At 44.0% G+C, this 20,101-nt stretch overlaps 1 non-coding gene across 1 annotated transcript; it reads right to left on the bottom strand.

Annotated features, from left to right (window-relative positions):
- Positions 1 to 17,561: 17,561 nt before the first annotated feature.
- trnas-gcu (transfer RNA serine (anticodon GCU)) lies at positions 17,562 to 17,643 on the bottom strand. The gene has a single exon. It is a non-coding gene; the product is annotated as a tRNA-Ser (tRNA).
- Between the last annotated feature and the right edge of the window lie 2,458 nt (positions 17,644 to 20,101).

Here is a 20,101-nt window from a genome sequence, read left to right on the forward strand (position 1 = left end):
CTTGTTTTGTAGTTTAACCTTCTGTTTTTCTCATCAGTATTTTCTTTAAGCTGAAATAAATTCCGAGCAAAATTGAACACAACATTGAGCGTTCCAATCATATAAGTCCAATTCACTTCCGATCATTGGAATGAACAGAGTGAAGTTGCAGCAAAATTAATAAAATGAAACGAACAACACAGCATTTCCGGGAATTTTACCCAGTTCAGGTTCAGCCATATGAGAAAGCCCATCAAGCTAAAACATCACCTTCACTTCTCTTTCCGTATATACTTCCTCACGTGAGAGAGAAACTGTCAGAATAAATTATGCGTCAAGACTAAATGTGCGTGTGAATGTGACGGGAATTTCATGTTTGCTGGTTCGTCCTGAGACAGTTCCGATTAGGAATAAATCAAGGACAAGGTATTCCTTCCAAGGACATGGTGAATCTCTTGGATTTTGCAGGTATTATTATTCCGTCGAAAGCAGAAAGATAATGGTGTGGATTCGATTACGCTCAGGGAATTTCTTACCGCCTCGGAGCAACATATGTAATCTTGACGGGGTCACATTTGAGCCCCTTTGCAATGGGCTGAAGAGGCCCAGAGGTTAAGGCAATGGGTTGCTCTTCCATTGCGCATGTGTGGATTTGAATCCTTCTCTGGCTGTTACTTCTATCAACCGCACCTGTGGTTTCCCTTTGTACCTCGCATCTTTAGGATACATTGGATGGAGATTCTTGCTTTTGCCCTTCATTGCACCGGAGATTTGTGATAAATCGGTACCTCATCAAAGTCGAAGTAAAGCAATTTGTTTCTGTTGTAAGTTACATTGGGATAATGAAAAGTAGGGCAACGTTTCTATCCTCCTTTCATTCCATCTTGACTTTCTATGAATTTACATCGAATGAAAGGGGAACAAATAAGGAGAGATCGGGTGCAATAGTTTATCCAGTGGGATTGTAAATTTTAATGTAATACTCCACACAAAGTTCTGATCAGTATTTTAAACAGTCAATTGAATTGGAACCACAGAAAACCTTTCCAATGAAACGAATTTTTCATTCTTTCACAACCTTTTGCTGTGTGAATCATACCGCGATCCATCATCCAGCGTGATCACCAAGTTGGCAACAATATTACATCCACCAATTTTCTTCAGCAATCACAACATTTGCACATACCCATTTGTGGTGTGTCAAGTGCCATTTGTTGTATCCACGCCACAGCACATTTCTTCTTCATGAACTTATGAGCTTAGTTCCTGATCTGTCTGATCAGTTTGAGAAACCTTTTCTATCACTTCATCCCATCCCTCAGAATTCTAAAGATATCAATAAAATAGGGCGTGAGACCAAATGACGTAGGATTGGAAATCGGCCATTCAGCCCATCAAGTCTGCTCCACCATTCAACGAAATCATGACTGATCTGATAATCCTCAACTCCATTCTCCAGCATTGCCTCGACAAAGCTTCATCTTCTTTCTGGTTAAATATCTGTCTGGCACAGTGTGAAAGTACACAACAACTCAGCCTCAACAACAATTTCGGCAAGGAGTTCTACCGATTCACTGGCCCCTGAGCAAAGAAATTACTCCTCATTTCTGAATTAAATAGGCAACATCTAATTCTGAGTTCATGTCCTCTGGTGCTCTCCTCATACCAGAGGAAGAACCAGCTGCCTGTATCTACCCTGTCAAGATCCCATGAATATTGAACGTTTATAAATGTTACTATGTGATTATAGAGCTCTCCTCCGTCTCCTTTGTTTCAAGGAGAATAATCCCAGCCTGACCAATCATTCCACGAAGCTCCATTTTCTCCAGTATTGACAACATGTTTATTAATTTCTGCTGTCCCCTGCAGCGACCCTACATATTGTTAAGGCAGGTGGAGACATTTATGTGAAGAAACGGTTGAAATTTCAAGCACAGACGGGAATTGGATCTTGAAATTAGACAGCCACTGGAATCAGATTTGTCCGCACAAGGACGAAATAGAGTAAGTATCACTCTGACAAATGAGAATCTAATCATATCTCATTGACATTCAACAACTCTACTGTAAACAAATTACCCCGTGTAATCGTCCATAGAGCTATTATTTCGGGGGAAAAACTTATAGAAACTGGCTACATAAACACTTTGACAACAACAACATGTTCTTGAGACATTTTTTGATTATAAACTCAACTCATTGTTCCGTGAATCCGACATCGTTTGCAAGGCACAAATGAGACGTGGAATATAACTCTCTCCATTTGCCTAGATGGGTATAACTTCAATAACACTTAAGGAAATGGACACCGTCCACGACAATGCAGTCACTTGAGTGTATCCTCTTCAACACCTGCAATATTCATTCCCCCCACCACTAAGGCGCAATTGCAGCAGAGTGCACCAACTGTAAGATGCACTGGAGTAAGTCATTCGGGCATTTTTGACAACCTTCAAAGCTCAACAGCTGTACTGACTATAAGGACAAGTTTGGAAGATGCAACGAAACGCCACCATTTTCAAGTTACCCTCCAAGGCCCATAACACTCTGACTTGGAAAGGAATCAGTGAGAAACTCATTGGTGAAACGGTCTTGATGTGCAAAGTTGCATACTTCATCCTTCCATCTTTTATCGTACAATTTTAAGAAAAATGTTGATTATTGCGGTGACCAGATTTGTGCTCAGTGTCTTTAGCTGTTCCCTAAACTGGTGGTTGCTAAAGTTCTGCTGTCATCCACAGCCTGTGGTCAACAATAGAAAATACCCGAAAACCCTCTCAGTCAACTGACTCCCCTCCAGATTCGAGTGGTGTTGGAGAAGCACAGCAGGTCTGGCAGCATCTGAGGAGCAGGAAAAATGGACGTTTCAGGCAAAAGCCCTTCATCAGGAATGAGACTGGGAGCACATGGGATGGAGAGATAAATGGGAAGGGGGTGGGGCTGGGGAGAAGGTAGCTGAGAGTGCTGTAAGTGGATGCAGGCGGGGGGGTGAACAAGATATGTCAGAGAAGTAGGTGGAGTGGATAGGTGGGAATGACGATACACAGGTGGGACAAGTCAGGCGGACGCTGTTGAGCTGGAAGGTGGGAACTGGGGTAAGATAGAGGAGGGGAAATGAGGCAACGGGTGAAGTCCAAATTGATGCCATGGGGTTGAAGGGTCCTGAGGTGGATGATGAGGCTTTCTTCCTCCAGGCATCGGGTCGTGAGGCAGTGGCGATACAGGAGGCCCAGGACCTTCATGGCCTCGGGAGCGTGGGAGGTGGTGTTGAAATGTTTGGCCATGGGGCATTGGGGTTGATTCTTGCGTGTATCCTGGAGATAATCTCTGAAGTGTTGTGTGAGAACCCATCTCCTCTCTCCAACTTAAAGGAGACTGCATCTGGAGGACCGTATACAAGAAATGGCATGTGTGGAAGTGCAGGAGAAACTTTAATGGATGTGGAAGCCTCCATTAGAGCCTTGGACAGAGGTGAGGAGGTAGATGTGGGTGCAGGTTTTGCAATTCCTGCAGTGACAGGGAAATTTATATTTCCCTCCCCACCCCTACCCACTTTTCACGAAGACTGTTTCCTCCACGACTACCTAGTCAAGTCCACGCCCTCCAATGACCCACCCTCCCCTCACGGCACCATCCCCTGCCACCACAGGAATTGCAAAACCTGCACCCACATCTTCCCTCTCACATCCTTCCAAGGCTCCAATGAGCCTTCCACATCAATCAAATGTGCATGTGCACTTCCATACTTGTCATTTATTGCATCTGTTGCTTGCCATGTGGTCTCCTCTACATTGGGGACTACAGACACATTCTCTGAGAGCGCTTCAGAGAATATTTCCAGGTCACCCGCAACATTCAACTCCAACGCCCCATAACCAAAAACATCAATTACCTCCCCTCCTCCCCCCCCCCGTCTCTCCCAAGGACATGCAGTTCCTGGGTTTCCTCCACCGCCATTCCCTCACCACCAGACGCCAGATCTTCCACCTCGAGACCATCAACCCCAGGGCATCAATGTGGTCTTCACCAGTTTCCTCATGTCCCCACGGTCACCTTATCCAAGTTCCAACTTTCTTACTTGGCTCCATCTGGCTGACCTGTCCCACCTGTCTATCTTCCTTTCCGCCTATCCGCTTCACCCTCTTCTCCGACCTATCACCTTTAACCCCATCTCTATCCACCTCTTGCACTCTCAGCTAAATTCTTCCCAGACCCAGTCCTCCCGTTTATCTCTCCGCTCTCGAGGCTCCAAGCTTTATTCCTGATGAAGGGCGTTTGCCCGAAACGTTATTTTTTTCTGCAAATCGGATGCTGCCTGATCTGCTGTGCTTCTTCAGCACCACTCTAATCTTGATTCTGATTTCCAGCACCTGCAGTACGCACTTCCGTCCATCTGATTCCCCTGTCTATTGATCTTGAATAGGCCGTTGCTGAAGTTCCAGCATCATTTCCCTGCTCTTATATTCCCACCTGTGGTCAAGAACAGAAAGTATCTACAACCCATCGAGACCACTTGATCCCTTGTCCAATTACCTTCAAACATTCGTGAATGCCTACTCCAATTTCTCTTTTGTTACTGTTAACAGTCACACTTTTATCATTGTTACTCACCAAATTCATTATCACCCACTTCACTGGACTGAATTCCTTTCAGCACATTTTCTTGCCAATTGTTTCCAATCTCCCTGATGTCTATGGCTTTCTTCCTCATGGTTAATGACATGACTTAATTGTCACATAATTTGCAAACTGCGAAATGATGGCCACGACAAATAATTAAAAATCGTTGACCTATGTGAGAGAACAATAGAACTCATAGAAGCCATGGTTCATAAGCTTGCAGAGGACAGCAGAATAGGAGACTGTAAAGAAGGTGATCTAAGATTCCAGAAGGATCTTAATCCATTGCGTCTTTGCGCTGAAAAATGTCACATGAAGTTCAATCTGGATAAATGGAAGGTATTGCATTTTGCTGCATCAAATACGTGTAGGGCTTATACAATTAATGATCGGGCGTTTCATCGTGTTGTGGAACACAGAGGCCAGAAATGCAAGTTCATAATTCATTTTAGTTTGTTTCACATATAGACAGAATGGTTAAAAAATATCATCTTGCCTTCGTTGCTCAGTCCTTTGAGCGTAGGAGTTGGTACATTATGTTGAAGTTGAATAGGACATTGGGTGATGCGTCTTCTGGAATACTGTGTCCAGTTCTTGTCGCCCAGTAATAGCAAGGAAATTATTCAGCTGGAGTAGGTTTAGAACAGGGATACCAGCGTATGGCTAGTGGGGAAGGTTTGTGTTATAACGAAAGGCTGGATAGGCTGAGAATATTTTCACTCGAGCACTGGAGTTTGAAAGGCGACCTGATAGAAATTTATAAATTATTGAGTGTCCGGCTCGAGTTAACTGTAACTGTCTTTTCCCCGAGGAGGGGCACTTCAAGACGAGCGGTCAATTGTTTAAAGTGAAAAGAGGGGTTTAAAATAAGACACGAGAGGCTTTTTTAACAGAGGATGGTTTATGTGTGCAATTCACTTCCTGAGGCAGTGATGAATGAAAGTACATTTACAATATTTACAGAATGAGTTGGAAAGTATCAGTGTGATTAACAAAAGCTATTCGTTCATGCCTAGTACATAATTTATTGCCCAGAGGGAAGTTCAGAATCAGCCACGATAGTATGGATCTGGAGTCATATGTCAGCCAGACCAGATAAGTATGGCAGTTTCCTTCCCTATCAGGCATTAGTGAATCAGATCTACAACAACTGATTCAACATCATCATTAGGCTCATCAGCTCTAGGTATTTATTGAAATAAAATTCCAGCATCTGCCATGTCAGGATTTGAACACGTGTCCACAGGATTATATCTGGACATTCATATTAACAATGCAGTAATAATATTACAAGGGCATCATTAACCCTGAGCCATTACAGGAGCGGTCAGATGCGACTCGTTTAGTTTGGCATTATGTGCAGTATGAGCTGGAAGGAGTGAAAAGCCTGTTTTCATGCTGCATGAGTCTATGACTTTGACACTATGAAACCGGTAGCTGGTTGGGATTAACAGCAGCATTGACAGTTTAATTTACCTCCGTTTGGGATATGTAATCTTGCTGGCTACGCTGGAGTTTTTATTGGCCATTGAGCCCTTCCCACACACGGGACTGTTGAACAGTCTGTCCCCAGTTTAACTGAGTAAATGAGTTTCCACTGCAGCAGGTATTTGAATTCCGCATTGCCCTGGTTTCTCTGTGATATCGGTGTCTTTGTATCTAACCAGGATAAACAATTGGTTCAAATCATGTCCACGCAGTCGTAAATCCCGTTGTCCATGTTGTGAATGTGTTTTTATTCTTCCTGATACACCCACAGGGTGTGGATGTCGCTGGTCAGGACAGCATTTGTTGTTCATTCTGATTCGCTGCTGCCTCGCTGCACGAGAGACATGGATTCGATCCCAGTCGCGTGTGATTGTTTGCAGTTTGCACAGTCTCTCTTTGCTTGTGTGAGTTTCCTCCCACAGTCTGAAGGTGTGAGGGTTACTGGGATCAGCCATGGGAAATGAAGGGGAACGGAATAGGTATGGAGTGTGGGTCTGATAGGATGTGCTTCGAAGGGATGGTGTCGATTGGAATGGGACGAATGGCCAGCCTACCCACAGTGTCGGCATTCTCGGATTAAGGATAAGCCATGTTGTTCTGCACCTGGAGTCACAAGTAGGCAGGATTGGGTAAAGATGGTAGCATCCCCTGTATAAGGGTCATGCATGAATGGGATTGCAGGAAATTAAAGTCATATTCTCTGTTCCTGTGGTCAGGCTTCCATTCCAGGTTTTATTCGTCGAACTTTAACATTACCACTTCCGTGTCTGAGTCCCCAAAGATGACTCATTTATTATATAACCACAACACCACCTTGTCCAGGTTGCAGAATTTACTGGGAACAAGAAGCTGCTCCTGAGCTGATGCAAACATAAGCAGCTGCTACTGCTAATGTCCAAATAGGAAAATGAAACTTCGAACATTGCCACCCCAAATGTAAAGGTCCAACACGCTTCAGATGCGCCAATCGGCTGTATCAACAACATGTTTTGCTTATGGCTATAATGGGGGCAAGTATTCCCTTCCGCCCCGCATTTGACCAGGAGCAGTCTCAACCTCGGAAATACATGCGCCCCTCTCCTGTCATTCCATCCCAACTTCCAATTGGATCTTCGTGGCTGCTTCACACAGTTTCCCTGATTCCGGGTCTGGAACTGGAATTAAGTGTGATTGCCTGCAGCAGTTGGTACTGCCTTGTGTGGGCAAAGTGATGGAGTAGCCGATGTTACACTATAATGTTATTGAAGCATACGTTTCAACAATATCCTGCACTGTCCCATGAGTTTGGAGAGTTTCATTAATCCCATTCTCCAGTACTCTTATTCATTGAATCTCCACAGACTCTGTGGACGTTAAAGTTAAAGATTCAGCCCATTCTCAGTTCCCACATGCCTGTCATTAAGTCCTGATATTGTGTATTCTTCCTGACATTTCCTCTGCTACCATAGTGGCTGCGGTTTGGAAGTGCGGTCTGTGGAGTGCTGCAACCATTTAGTATTTCGTTTTCTGCGTTGGGATTGCTGCGACTTCGTATCGAATCCACATCATAGCGGTCAGTTCTCTCAAAGTTTTACTTTTGATGAAACACGGTAAGAAATAACTCGTTTTACATGATAATGGTCTCCGAGGTGATGATTTGTTTTCCATCGAATTTCGTTCTCTGATATTTCAGCGTTTCATGCATCAGGATTTAAACCCAAAAGTTCTCGAAGATGGCCCTCCCTCCCACTCGCCCTCACTCTTTTTTCCGTCCCTCGTCCCATTTGACTGAGGCATTGCACAATCTAACATAAACTTTCACGTTGATACCGTCCAGTCTATGCCATTGCACTTACTGTTGCTGGGCGACCATGCCCCAATCTCTTCATTGGCACTTTCAAATCATTCGATCCGTTTGGATATCGTGGCTGTGAGATCAATTCTCTTTGAGCAGCTTTTACTGACATGGACCAGAGATTATTGGAGCGTGAGGCTCAATAAATGGACACAGAGAATAATTGGGGAAAACAGACTCTATTGGAAAAGGTCACCCATGACGGCTTTCTGCAATAGCCGACTGGATTTTAACACAAAAGGCCAGGTCAAATTCTGGTGAGACCGGTTCGATTCTCACCACACCACGCCGGTGGTAGAATAGAAATGCAAGAAATATCTCCAATTGAGGAACCGCTAAACCCGTTGTCTGAAAAGCCCATCTGTTTCACGAAATGCCTTGAGGGAAGGAATCTGCCGTCCTGAACTTCTCTGGCCTCCATGTGACTCCAGACTGCTCGGCAATATATGCTGCAGATCAACACCGCATGCTGATGCAGAATGTAAAAAAAAAGTTCATTTGACTCTACCTAGACAATTGTCTGCAGTTGACAGGAGTCCAGGGATGTGATCACACTGGGAAAGGTGCAGGAGAAATTCACTTGGATAGTGTCTAGGCTGAAGAGATTTGGTCATGAAGAGAGACAGGACAAACTGGGGTTGTTTTTCACGGTGCAGAGGCATTTGTGAGAAGGCATGGTTCAGATGTACAAAATAATGAGGGGTATGGTTAAGGTAGACTGAAAGTAACGTTTCCCATCGACGGAGAGATCGATCACGGGGGGTGGGCAGAAATTTAATGAGAAAGACAGAAAGGTTTAAGTAGATGTGCGGAAAAGCGTTATAGGTCGGCGTGTGTTGGAATTTGCAACACTCTGTCTGTAAGGTTCAGAGAGGCAGGAACCCTGAGAATCTGAAGAAATATTCAGATGTGAATATGTTCTGCCAATAGTACAAAGCTATGGGCTAAACGATTCGAGTTGTTAAGCAGTTGTTTTTGACAAATTGAGTCACAACGGGCTGAGGGGTCTCCTTTGAAACTGTTGTCCTCGGTAGTATAGTGGTTAGTGTCACGGCATGTTATGCGGGAGATAGGAGCTCGATTCCTCGCTGGGGCAGTGCAAATGTTTTAAAACTGTCGCTAATTTCTCAAATGCGGGTTATTAATGCCTGTCCTTCCATTTTCCATGGGACATGCCACAGGAAGGACAGTGCAGTCTGAATCAGCGTGGGGAAGGACTGCAGCGCCTGCCGAGACAGTGTCAGTGAAAGTACAAACACGTGACTTCTGCAACCTGCACCTTGTGTCTGTATTGGAATCTAAACCATTTAATAGAAAGAAGAAGGAAGCTGAAGAAGAAACAGAGTAAATCAATTCCAATGTGAGTACAGAAAGATTTTCCACAGCATCTTGAGGAAAACTGACAAACGGCTCTGAGAAAGAGTTTCACTCTCAGAACTGTTAGTTCACAGAGGAGTTTTTGTTCCACTTAAGCACTTAAGAAATTGAATAACAATTTAACTGAAGACTTGAAATGTTAGAACACACCAGACGACGAGTCACGTGCTGGAAACTGTGTTTACAAACGAGATGTTTGATGACTGATAATGATGCAGGAGGCTGAAGGGCCATTCGCCATGCTTTTAAAAACACAATGACTGTCATTTTTCAACTGAACTAATAAGTCAAAAACAAGGTCACCGATAAAATTTGCAAACCTTGCATATGTCTTCCTTGGTGCGAAAGTGTTCAAATTCAGCTCTCTCACTGCTATTTCCCAACGTTGATTTCCAGTCAGAGAAAAATATTTGTTGTTCCTTATGAAAGTCGTAAATTGAACATGAATTCCTGACATTACAAAATAGCAAAGATATCAGTGCTGTCAGAGTCAGTGAGAATTTCATATCGGAGAGGAATTCAAATGGAAATAAACGTTGAAAGCAGTTGCCTTTGCCTGCTCAGACTCAGTACGACAAAAATAATGCTTACTGAAACATTTAGGGTTTTTTTAAGGATTTAATAAGTTGAATGCACAAAGGTTGGTTCTGTGACCAGAATGCCTTGGATTGAATGACTTGTAGATGCAGGTTTTGGACTAGAGTATGCAAATTTGAAAATCACTGAACACCAGGTTATAGTCCAGCAGGTTAAACTGGAAATACTAGCTTTCAGATTGCTGCTCATTCATCAGGTGGTTGTGGAGTACACAGTTGTAAGACACAGAATTTAAAGCGCAAGTTTAAAGTGTACGTTGAAAAATACCTTCATTGTTTGCTAAGTTTCCCATCTGTTAGAATAAACCATGTTAGCTTCACTTCTTTCATTTATAAAGCCCAAAACTTTTTATTTTAAAGTTACATTCTCAGGTGAGATTTCAGAATAGCTGTCAGCCCCCGTGTGCTGTTGTCTGTTCCATAATGTTCAGACTGATTCTAATTTTATAAACCGAGTTAATAGAGACTAACATGGATTCATGCACTTTTTGATCAAAGTGCAATGTAATTTTGCAAGTACAAATTCACCCCACAAACGTATATATGCGTGTGTTTGTGTGTGTGTGTGCGTGTTTGTGTGTGTGTGTGTAGGCGGGTCGCTGTGTGTAGATAGAGCATTGGGATCACCTGTACTGTGACATGAACCCAAGGTCGCAATTGAGGCCACCCCCATTGGTTCCGAAATTTGCTATCAGCCTCTGCTCGGGCACATTTAGCTGCTGCCTGTGTCGAAGTCTGCCTTGGAGGATTGTCACCTGAAGGTCCGAGGTTGAATGTCCTGGACCAGGGAAGTGCTCTCCAGCTGCGAAGGGGCACAAATGTCTGTGATTGATGTGCAGTTCCATTCATCTGTTGCTGTACCCTTTGCTCGGTTTCACCAATGTACCATGCCTCAAAACATCCTTGCCTGCAGCGTGGTATTTTTTTTAGATTAGATTACTTACAGAGTGGAAACAGGCCCTTCGGTTCAACAGCTCCACACCAACCCGCCGAAGTGCAACTCACGCAGATCCATTCCCCTACACGTCACACTACGGGCAATTTAATATGGCCACTTCACCTAACCTGCACATTTTTGGAATGTGGGGGCAAAACGGAGCACACCCACACAGACACTGGGAGTATGCACAAACTCCACACAGTCAGTCGCCTTTGGCGGGAATGAAACCTGGGTCTCTGGCGCTGTGAGGCAGCAGTGCTAACCACTGTGCCGAGATTAGCGTCAGCCTAAACATTATGGCGCGGACACAGCACACAGGGGCGAACACCTTCAAAATATTATCGAGGCTGACACTAATTGTTAAAGTTCACCAGAGAATGTGACTTTCAAAAACGTTTTGCAAATTACAAAAGAAAGAAGTGAAGCTAACATGGTCATTCTAACAGATAGAAGATTTAACAAACAATCAAGATATTTTTCAAAGCATAATTTCAATTACATCACACTGTAAACTTTTGCGATAAGTTCTGTATCTTATAACTCTTGTACTCCACGAACACCTGATAAAGGAGCAGCCCTCCAAAAGCTAATGCTTCCAATTAAACCTGTTGGACAATGACCTGGTGTTGTATGATTTATAACTTCGTATTAGAATACGGATCTCACAATTAAAACAGTGATGAAGAAGCATTAATTCTCTCTGACAGTTCTGGATCAGTGGACTTTCTTGTAGCAGAAGGCTGTTGAGGAAGTGTCATTAGGTATAATGAGGCTGAGATCGGCAGATCTTCAAACTGCAAAGACATCAAGCGTTATGGGGAAAGGCAAGAAAGTGCAGTTCAAGGTTATCAGATCAGAAATGAAACCATTCAATAGCAGAGCAGACTTAATAGTCTGAATGGTGTCTTTCTGTTCCTAAAATTGTTGGCCTTAATATGAAACTGCAAAACCGACCTGAGTAAAACGTGCCAAATTAAAAAAGCGTGGCCCCCTGGAACACTGAACCGAGGTGCAATGAACAAAGAACAACACAAATCGCAGATAATATGAGTAATTGATATGGAGTGGTCAGTATACCAAGATAAACAGGAAAACCGATATTTAGTATCGACCTTGAACCTGGCTCCACGAGGCATGCAGTTAACTCTCACAAACCACCATTCCCCTTTCATTTTCGTGACGCCCCCACCGTTCTTGATTTAAACTGATTGAACGTGAGGCATTTGCAGCTGACGTTGCTGATGCGGAACTGTAACATACAGGGAAGCGGTTCTGACTGCTGCACAACATCATTCTGCTTCGAAAGATCAGGCAGTATTTCACATCGATTACTGTAAATGTTAACATTTAACAAGCCATGACAGTGAAAGCTGTGATGAATCCTCATCACTATACTACGAGGGAAGATTTCTGTTAACACCACCCTGGACACCATGAGATTCATCATTCTATTCTCTCATCCTTCTGTGCATGATGCCCTCGGTTCAATTCCAGTCTTGTTGTTTGGCTTATAACACTGAGGCTAACCAATCATCTGTTGCATTGAAGTTTCTAATTTATGAGACCTTACCTCTGAGCTGGCAATGTGCTGGCTCAGTGTTGATAACACTGGCCTTGTAAACTAGAAAAGTGTTTGAAATAACCCATTCCTGTTTTTCAGTCCAAGAAATAGCGGGCGTGAGCAACGATCTAGTATTGTTGCAAGAACGAGGTGAGGCAGTATAAACTACAGAGTAATGGGGAAACAATGGGCAAGGAACACTGGGACGGGAGGGGCTGAATGTTTCCTTTCTTTGCTGTAACCAGACACTGGTGTTGAAGTCTGAAATTGGACAATATCAGCCAAGCAGGCGAAATCTTACTTTCTGTTTGTTTTCTCCCGAGGCCTGTTTCACTCTTGTGGAAATGTGTCTGTGTGCTTCAGTGTTTGGGTAAAAATGGGCTTCAGTTCCCCGACTGGGTGTGAACTTATTTTCCCCATCTCAAACTTCCATCCCATTTATTGCATCTTACAAGATTAAAACGTTCCAGGGTAATTAGCATTGAGATGAACACGTGAACATCAGAGTTTACAAGGTTACAGACCAGGTGCTGGGAAGGGAGACGATGGGACCCATTTCTGTGCTGTAAACATTTGATAATTCATTCATGTTTGAGGGGAAACATATCTGCAGTGACATAATTTTCAAAACTGTGTTATGAAGAAACGGTGCAACAGTTTCTGCCCTCATCCCTAGTGATCTAGTGGTTAGTTTTCGGTGCCTTAACTGAGTGGCCTGGGTTTAATTACCGTTCAGGAAATCAGGACTTCTTGTTCCTGACGCAGAGAGAGCAGGCCTACCAGGAATCTGTTTACTGCCTTAGATCAGTCACTACCCCAGCCCTTTAAAGAAGGGAAAAGTGCCTTCCTCCTCTCTGCGCAGTCGGACAGTTCATCCTTCATTCTCCTCTGAGTCCACTTCCCAAAGAGTTTCAAAATACTGTCAAAACTGAGTCTCAGCTATTTCTTTTCTGTGCTTTTCATACACAGGAGCTGCAGCGATTGAATGGGTTGGTTTCTGCAAATGAAACGTACCTATGAACAATGTGCGTTGCTCTTTCAGGATTGTCTTCTCTGACAGCGCTGGGACATGACTGTTGTTCTCTATGATATAGAAGAAGTGCCAGTGTTTGAGTTGGGTAGAGAAAGTTAAAAATTACACAACATCAGGGCATAGTCCAGCAGGTTTATTTGGAAGCACGAGCTTTCAGGGAGCCGTTCCTTCATCTGGTGGGTGTTTTTCTGCAGAAACTTGATGTATGTGTCAACATGCGCAATCTTGGAAGATCATCTGGTCTTTAACCGATCGTTCGTGGTGTCGAGGGTACTCCTGACTTGGATGTGTTGGTGTTGGACTGGGGTGGACAAATTTGAAAATCACGCAAAGTCAGATTAGAGTCCAACAGTTGTCAACCATCTGACGAAGAAGCTGTTGCTTCCAAATACGCCTGTTCGATGCAACTTGGTGCTGTGGGATTTTTAACTCTGATTGTCCTTGGTAATGTTTATCTTATCGAAGACAGTGAAATAATTTTCGTTCATAGAGATGAAAATTCCAAATATTATCCACCTCAGTGTAACAAATAAAATTAGCTTGGATTTGCTGTGAATATCCACAACGCTCTTGCGCCAATTAAATTTCGAACCGATAACCATCTGATCCATAGTCAGGTATATGAATGGTTGAAACACTGGCCAGATGCACAGCTGAGATTTTACACTCTGCCGAGCTGTGGTGTTACCAAGGACATGAGCAATAACAGTAACCTTCCCAAGGTGAACAAAAATCAAAGATAATCACCATCAATTATTCACTTCAAGTTCTCCTCAAATAAAACTACCATTCACAATCTGATCAGCCAATCAACGAGGTCACTGTTGATCGAGGAAACTTCAACTTATTTTGCTGCGTTTCCACTATAATTCGAGGTAAACTCCAGCCTAATGACAATATCGCATTTCCCACAATTTTCAGATTTAGATTGCGTCAATGACCTCTTCCATTTGCCGGAAATAAGTAACATGAAATGAGTGAAAAAGTCCTTTTGGTCATGTAATCCAGTGTATAGTCGGTCAGAAAAGAAAAGTCAAAGACCTGAAACATCACTCGCATTTCTTTCTGTATTAGTGCGTGTTCCTGAGTTGAATATTTGCAAGACTTGTCTTCAATATCTAAAGATTTTTTTTTCCCGCGACAGATTCTTCATAAATCAATTACCATCTGAGGTGTTGAAACTTGTTTTACTTCAGATTAAATTGGTTTAATATCCTTTCCCCCAGCCTAATATCCCAATACTCCCTCCTCTTCCATGTATATACAAGCTGCACCAGGTGAGTTGCAGCTCCCAACCTGACGTTCCATTGCTCCTTGCTGCTCCATGTCAATAGAAGCTGCTGCAAGTAAGATTGAAACTCCCACTCTGATGTCCCAATGCCCCCTGGTGCTCCATGTCATTAAATGCTGCTCCAGGTGAGAGTGGAGCTCCCAGACTGATCTCGCAAAGCTCCCTGGTCCATGTCAAATGAAGCTGCTCCAAATGAGATTGGATCTCGCAGTCTGATGTCCCAATGCTCTCTGCTGCTCCATGTCATGAAAAGCTGCTCCAGATGAGGGTGGAGCTCTCAGACTGATCTCGCAAAGCTCCCTGGTCCATGTCAAAAGATGCTGCTCCAAATGAGGTTGGATCTCGCAGTCTGATGCCCCGATGCTCCCTCTGGTCCATGTTAATAAAAGCAGCTCCATGTGTTGGTTGGACATCCCAGTCTGATGTCACAATGCTCCCTGGGCCATGTCTACAGACGCTGCTCCAGATGAGGTGGGAGCTCCCATCCCTGACAGCTCCCTCACCTCTATACCATCATAGAATTAATGCCCACTGACCATTTCCACCACTGGAGCCATTGGTGGAATATCCGCCCCATGATACCCGAATCTTATTTTTCATCACCACCGAATCATACTAAAATTCTTCCTTTCTTAAACCTTATTTAGCATGTGCATATTGCAGTCAATCCGAAGTAAGATCATGGTGTTAATTGACGTAAGTTCAATAAAAATTACATCTTAGTTTTCATGTTAAGTAACTGCTACTTAAAAAGGACAATGTTTGTAATCAAATCACAGTTTTATTCCGTGTGAGTGAACGTGATTTGTATTATTTAAATTGAACTTGTTCGCTGTGTAAAATGATGAAGTAGATCTCAATTTCAAAACAAAATTGGTATTGTTGTCATCCACCTTGAAATGTGGTCATAGAGATGTACAGCATTGAAACAGACACTTCAGTCCAATCTGCCCATGCCGACGAGATGTCCCAACCCAATCTAGTCGCACCCGCAGCACCCGGCCCATATCCCTCCACACCCTTCCTCTTCATATTCCCATTCAAAGCCTCTAAAATGTTGCAATTGTACCAGCCACCACATCCTCTGGTAGCTCATTCCATACACCTACCACCGTCTGTGTGAAAACGTTGTCCCTTAGGTCTCTTTTATATCTTTCCCCTCTCACACTAAACCTATGCCCTCTAAGTCTGGACTCCCCGATTCCAGGGAAAATACTTTGTCCATTAATCGTATCCATGCCCCTCATAATTTCGTAAACATCTATAAGGACAGCCCTCAGCCTCCACTGCACCAGAGGAAACAGCTCCAGCCTGTTCAGACTCTCCCTAACGCTCAAATCCTCCAACCTGGCAACATTCTTTGAAATCCTTTCCGAACCCTTTCAAGTTTCACAATATCTTTCCAACAGAAAGGAGACCAGAATTGCACGCAATATTCCAACAGTGGCCTAACCAATGCCCTGTACAGCCGCAGCATGTCCTCCCAACTCCTGCACTCAATATTTTGAACAATAAAGGAAAGCATGGCAAAGGCCTTCTTCCCTTCCGATCTACCTGCCACTCGACTTTCAAGGAGCTATGAACCTACACTCCAAGGTCTCTTTCTTCAGCAACATTCCCAAGCCCTTATCCTTATTTGTATAAGTCCTGCTAAGATTTGCTTTCCCAAAATGCAGCACCTTACATTTATGCGAATAAAACTCCATCTGCCATTTCTTAGTCCATTGGCCCATATGGCCAGATCCTGTTGTAATCTGAGGTTACCCTCTTCGTTGTGCACTACACCTACAATTTTGGTGTCATCTCTAACTTACTAACTGTACCTCTTATGCTGATATCCAAATCATTTATGTAAATTATAAGAAGTAGAGGACCCAGCACCGATCGCTGTGGGACTCCACTGGTCACAGGCTTCCAGTCTGAAAAACAACGCTCTACTGGCACCCTCAGTCGTCTAACTTTGAGCTAGTTCTGTATCTAAGTGGTTGGTTCTCCCTTTATTCCATCTAACCTTCCTAATCAGTCCTCCATGAAGTCCATATAGATCACATCTTCTACTCTGCCCTCATCAATCTTCTTTGTTACATCTTCAAAAAACACAATCAAGTTTCTGAGACTTGGTTTCCCATGAAAGCCATGTTAGGTATTAGAACGAAACGTCTGTTAATGACATTCGTTTAAAGACACTTTAGATGTTTATGCTGCATTAATCTGTGGTTATTGATCCACATTTTACGTTCACTTCCTGCAGTTAACATGCTGACTTCTCCATAGTTCAACTGGAGGGAGCTTGCTTCCCACATCTTGTGTTTATCTGTGTCTTATATCCAACCTTCATCAATGGAAAGAGCAAGGGGGAAAGGGCGAGATCAATGTGTAAGTCTGTCCATGCCAATCACGGCACCCACATCGGCAATTCTCTACTGTGCATTTACAGCCAGTTTTCTGTGCCGCTACACCCACCCCCTGCACCTTTTGAAATATCTCTATTATTTTGTGGTGTCTCTCTGTTCTCTTATCACCAAGATGAATCACTTCTACCGAACCTGCTTCAGATTTCATGTGACAAAACATTCATTAACAATCCCATAGCATTAAAGATGCACATCGCATCTCTCGTTATTTGGTTTCCCTGGATCTCTTTCATAAGATTAACGTTCACAGCAACTTGACTTGGAACAGAAAATCGCTTTCCTTTTCATTATCCCATTTCAGTCTACATTTCGTTAAGTTAAGGCATCAGTCTCAAATTATTCTTTGAGGTTTTATAATCTGGTCGATGCAGATAAACTAACCATTGGAGTTCCAATTCCAATAAGACAGTGTGATAATCCGAAAATAGCGACGAGAGTGGGATTCGAACCCACGCGCGCCGAACACAATGGATTAGCAGTCAATCGCCTTAACCTCTCGGCCACCTCGTCGCACATGCATGAAAGGATATGACATAATCTCCCAGACCATCACAATCTCATCACCTTTGGGGAATCTCCCATTCATAGCCTTCAACCTCATTGTCCATGAACCCCACACTGCCCGATTCTACCTCCTTCCGAAGACCTGCTGTCTCCTCCTGCGCCTGTTTGACCCAACTCATCTCTTCCTACCTCAACACCTTCCTGTCTCCCCAGTCCAGGAAATTCGCACCTCCGTTTGTGACAACACTTATGAACTTAATCTCACTAAAGACTTTTATTTCCCAAGTCGACAACGCGTCATCTTCACCTTGGAGATCCAGTCCCTCTGCACATCCATCTGCCATGACGAAAGTCTCCAAACCCTCTGTTTCTTCATCTCGCCCCATCCCAACCAGTACCCTTCCACCGACACCCTCATCCAGCTGGCTGAATTGGTCCTCACCCTCAACAACTTTTCCTTCCAATCCTCCCACTTCCTCCAAACCAAAGGGGTAGCCATGGGCACCCACATGTCACCGAGCTATGCCTGCCTGCCTGTTTGCCAAATATGTGGAATTATCCGTCTTTCGCAGTTACTCTCGCACCTCTCTCCACTTGTTCCTCTGCTACATTGATGAATGTGTTGGGCGTCACTTCGTGCTCCCACGAGGAGGTTGAACAGTTCACCAACCGACACCTTTCACCCCGACCTCAAATTCACCTGCATCTTCTTGGCAACTCCCTTCCATTTATGGAATGACCAATGACAGACATATATTACAACCCTACCGAATCCCACAGCTAACAATACGACACCTCCTCCCACCCCACCTCGTGTAAAAACAGAATCCCTTATTCCTAATTCCTCCGCCTCTCGGGCATTTTTTCCCAGGATGACCAATACCACCTCAGAAAGTCCAAGTTGGTATCCATCCCACGTGTTTGACGATGCCCGCCAGTGCATCTCCTCCACTTCACTCACAACCGCCCTTAAACCCCACCCCTCCCGCAACAAGGACAGAATCCCATGGTCCTCAACTTTCACCCCACCAAACTCAGCATAAATCATATAAGACTCCACCACTTCTGCAATCTCCAAACAGACCCCACTGTCAGGTATATATTTCCCTCCACACCCCTATCAGCATTCTGAAAAGACCATTTCATACACGAACCCCTAGTCAGGTCTACAACCCCCAATAAACACACACCCCACTTCTGGCATCTTTCCCTGCCACCGCAGGAAGGGTAAAAGCAGTTCCCACACCACTCCACTCATCTCCGCCTAAGGCCCCAAGGGATCCTTCCACTTCAGTTAGAAATTCACCTGTACAACTTACAATGTCATCTACTGCATCTGTTGAATCCAGAATGGTCTCCTCGACAGCAGGGAGACAGGACACCTTCTTGCAGATCATTTCAGAGAACATCTTTGGGACACCCGCACCCACCAACTTCACCGTCCAGTGACTGAACACTTCAACTCCCCCTTCCCACTCCATCAAAAAGTGCAGGTCCTGGGCCTCCTTCAGCGCAAAACCAGGACCACCCAATACCTGGAGGACGAACGCCATATATTGCGCCTTGTGACTCTGTCACTCACGGGATAAGTGTGGATTTGAACAGTTTCCTCGTTTCCCTTGCCCCAAGTCCCAAGCCTCAAACTTGTCACCGCCCTCTGGACCCATTACATCACTGCTCCTTCTGAACTATCATCTTCTGCCTCACCTTCATCCAACCACCGCTTTCCCCCATCCCCCCATCCCCAAATCCCTTCCAATTATCTCTCAGTCCCGACTCACAAGTCTTATTCTTGTTGAAGTGCTTATTCCTGAAACGTGGATTCTTCTGCTCATCAGATGCTGACTGACCTGCTGTGCTTTTCCAGCACCACACTCCAGACTCTTATCTCGAGCATCTGCTGTCCGAACTTTCTGCAGGAATAATCAATGACCTCGGAGTGAAGATGTCCCTGGATTGCTTAAGACAACGGGAATGGTATCGGATACCGACGTTAGTGCGGGCTGAAGTGAAGTGGAAAATACTGTCAGAAGGTGGATCAGTACAGATGCATCATATCACCCAGACTGTAAAAGACATGCAGAAGGTGCAAATCAACTTCAGTGCAGGCACAATAACAGGTAAATTGGAAAGAAGACAATACAATACACTGAGATGGAGTGGAATCATTTATGAGAAAGAATTAAATATTTAAGCTATTTTACATACAGACTGTTGTCATATTGGAAAAAGGAATTTCCTGCAGTGTAACGGTGATATTTGCATGTGACATCACAATTCCGAGAGACACTGACATATTATCAACTGTAGTAGCGTGGTCTAGTGAAAGCATGATCGGCCCATCAATCAGAATTCAATACTTCAAAGCTCTCCTCTGCGCTGTACAACCTATTTGCTGCTCCTGTCGTCAGATCCCAGTCGCTTCACAGTGTATCTCTTTCTGCTTCCTGCCTCACGTAAACAC

This window comes from Chiloscyllium punctatum, chromosome 18, assembly GCF_047496795.1.
Source record: "Chiloscyllium punctatum isolate Juve2018m chromosome 18, sChiPun1.3, whole genome shotgun sequence".
NCBI classification, from domain to species: Eukaryota; Metazoa; Chordata; class Chondrichthyes; order Orectolobiformes; family Hemiscylliidae; genus Chiloscyllium; species Chiloscyllium punctatum.